Here is a 3,230-nt window from a genome sequence, read left to right on the forward strand (position 1 = left end):
AACACACCTCCCATGAAGCAAGTTGGGGTTTTTATTCCTTGCGGCCAGAAAGAACACACCTCATGGTCTCAGGAAGAGGGTGTTAGAAAGAACCTATTGTAGATAGGAAATGCCCTTCACAGTGTCCTTCATGTGACAAGGGCTAGGGAACATCACGTGAAGGTGACGAACAGATGTTTACCGTGGTTATTGGATTTTTGTGTTTTTTTTTTTCTACATCCAACATCACCAAATAATTTATTTGGAATCAGAATTCAAAAGAACATTTGACAGTTGAGAACTGTTTATTCTGATCCAGTTGTACAACTAATCTAGGTGAAATTTCCAAATAAACTTTACATGGGTTTTCCAGGACTGGGGCTTCTCGATGACTTCAAATTTAGGATTTTCAAATGTGAAGTCTGGGAACGTATTCATGTCTGTTTTAACATATGTGTATTTAAGCTTCAGAAGCTCCCTCCCTAGGTCTTGCTGGTGCTCTGGGCCAGTATCAACGGGTCCTCCAGATGCCCATAGTTTAGTTCTGTGTTCTCTAATCTTGTCCACGATGAGTTTCTGTACAGGACCAAGTTCTTTATTAAATGCCACCGCGGTAACACCAGTGTCGCTCCTCAAATGAACTGAGACTGCAGACCGAATGAGAGAGGAGAAACTGAAGAGCCTCTGAAGCATCAGGGTAATTCTGATTTGCTCTCAGTCCTGAGCTGCCAGAGCTTCCACTGCCTCCACTATTCTACTTCTGGCCGTGGCTCTGCCCCCACCCGCCTACCCGCCCTCCCAGTGCATTCTCAAATTTTTTTCCTTGATAGAGATTAGCATACATGTTTCTAAACATTAAAAACCCGGGGAAGTAGAGATAAGCATCTGAACTAGTTCTCTATTGATGCATATTAACAATTAGAAAAGCAGTGGTTTAAAGCAACCAACATGTGTTATCTTGCAGTCCTTTGGCTCAGGAGTTTGGAATGACGAGGGTGGGTTCTCTGCTCACGGAATTGGTCAGTAAGTCGTCCCCCACCTGAACAGGTCTGATAGTGACCTTGTAGTGGTTCTCTCTCCGAAGAGGGCCTGCCCTCAGCATCTCACTCCTCTGGGATCCTCTTCCCTGACCTCATTTCGATCTGTCATGATGCTTTCAGCTTAGCCAGGTGGCTTAGGAGGAATGCTAGAACTGTGGAACCCCAGACCTGATCTCTGCTGTCCCTTGTCCAGGAGGAGAATAAATGACAGAGGTCTTCATAAAGAAATGACCCCCATGAGGGCTGACATTCCCCAGCAATTAGAGCAGAGGAGGAAACCTACAGGCAAACGGAGGGCCTAAAAACCAAAATCACGGAAGCAGGACACAGATCAAGTAGGAGCCCTTCCCAGAAATGTCCCCATTCTCCATTGAAAGCCACTTTGGTTGAAGGGTGTGAGCACTGGGTCTTTCAGAGTCTGCCTCCTCGGCTCTTTGTTTAAAACGGGCTTTTTCCATACGTGAGAATCTCCTTGGAGCTTTTGTCAGAAATGCAGATTCGTGGGCCTTATCCCCAGGGCATTCCAAGAGGCACACAATGACTCTGATGAAGGTGTTCTTTAGCTCTGCAGCTGGTGCCCAGGGACGGGACCCCTGTCTGCTGCATGATACCCCATTTCCCGTCTAACATTCCAGCGGTCCATGCTGCCTTCTCGAAGTTATATTCTACATTCTCTATCATACACGAGATAAATATGCTCAAAGAGATAATTAAATGATCCACGAAAGCATATGGGACATGTGGTGAAGCTGCTATTGGCATCTTGGAATGCTTTTCTGAAGGCTGTGCTTCTATTGCTTCGGCCCAGAACCGGGATTGGGTTTGAATGGAAAGATGGTTGGGACTGGAGATCAGTAAAAGCTCGTTATTGCTGGTAACTTTTATCTATCTGCTTCACAAGTATTTACTGAATGTTTCACCTGGCAGTCTCTCGGAGGCACGGGGGACATGGGGTGAGCAGGCAGACCCAGTGCCAGCTCTCAGGAAAAAGAACTTTAGCACAGGAGTCAGATATTTTATAGATAATCATCGAAGTGCCTTTTATTTGTGACTATGGTAAATATTATTTAACACTTTTGTGTTCTGTGATCAGAACATCAGATCAGTTGGTGAAATGTCTGACTCTTGATTTTAGCTCAGGTCATGATCTCAGGGTCCTGGGATCGAGCCACCTTCTGGCTCCATCCTCATCAGGGACTCTGCTTGGGATTCTCTCTCTCTCTCTGCCTCTCCACCCCAAAATAAAGAAATAAATCTTTAAAAAAAAGTATAACCTTTCAGCAAGTGGTAAAGTATAATCTTTTCAACACATGGATATGGATATGACATATGCGTGTGCATATGAAAATAAGTAAATACATAAAATTGGATCCATAACTCACACCACCCCAAAATTAGCCTAGGAGAGAGTAAGGGCCTAAGTAGAAACGTTAAAATGTTAAAACTTTTACAAGAAAACATAGTAGAAAAATCTTTAGGAGCCCCTGCGTGACACAGTTGGTGGCTCATCTGACTCCTGATTTTGACTCAGGTCCTGATCTCATGGGTTGTGGGATCAAGCCCAGAGTTGGCTGTGCACTCAGTGGAGAGTCTGCTTCAATTTCTCTCCCTCTCTCCCTCTGTCCCGCACTTGCTCTCTTTCTGTCACTCTCTCTAAAATTAAATAAATAGAATCTTTTTAAACAAAGATTTTATTTGTTTATTGGAGATAGAGAGAACACAAGCAGAAGGGCAGGCAGAGGGAGAGGGAGAAGCATACTCCCTGCTGAGCAGGGATCCTGCCGGTGGGCTCAATCCCAGAACCCTGGGATCATGACCTCAGCTAAAGGCAGATGCATAATGAACCAAGCCTCCCCCGGCTCCCTAGTAAATAAATCGTTAAAAAAATCTTTATAACCTTAAGTTGGACAATGATTTCTTTTTTTTTTAAGATTTTATTTATTTATTTGACAGAGAGAGAGCACAAGCAGGGGAGCTGCAGAGGGAGAGGGAGAGGCAGGCTCCCCGCTGAGCAAGGAGCCCGATGGTGGGCTAGATCCCAGGACTCTGGGATCCTGAACTGAGTCGAGGGCAGACACTCAACAGAATGAGCCACCCAGGAGCCCTGGGACAATGATCTCTTAGATATGACACCAAAATTGTGATTGATGAAAGAACAAATGGATACATTGGACTTAGTTAAAATTTCAAACTTTTGTTCTTCACAAGACA

The 3,230-nt window shown here is 44.6% G+C and overlaps 1 pseudogene; it reads right to left on the reverse strand.

Annotated features, from left to right (window-relative positions):
* Positions 1–306: 306 nt before the first annotated feature.
* Positions 307–786, reverse strand: LOC148161819 (ATP synthase peripheral stalk subunit F6, mitochondrial pseudogene; annotated as a pseudogene).
* Positions 787–3,230: the final 2,444 nt, after the last annotated feature.

Source organism: Eumetopias jubatus, unplaced genomic scaffold, assembly GCF_037043125.1.
Source record: "Eumetopias jubatus isolate StellerSeaLion01/CBP00866 unplaced genomic scaffold, mEumJub1_p1.0 scaffold_54, whole genome shotgun sequence".
NCBI lineage: Eukaryota > Metazoa > Chordata > Mammalia > Carnivora > Otariidae > Eumetopias > Eumetopias jubatus.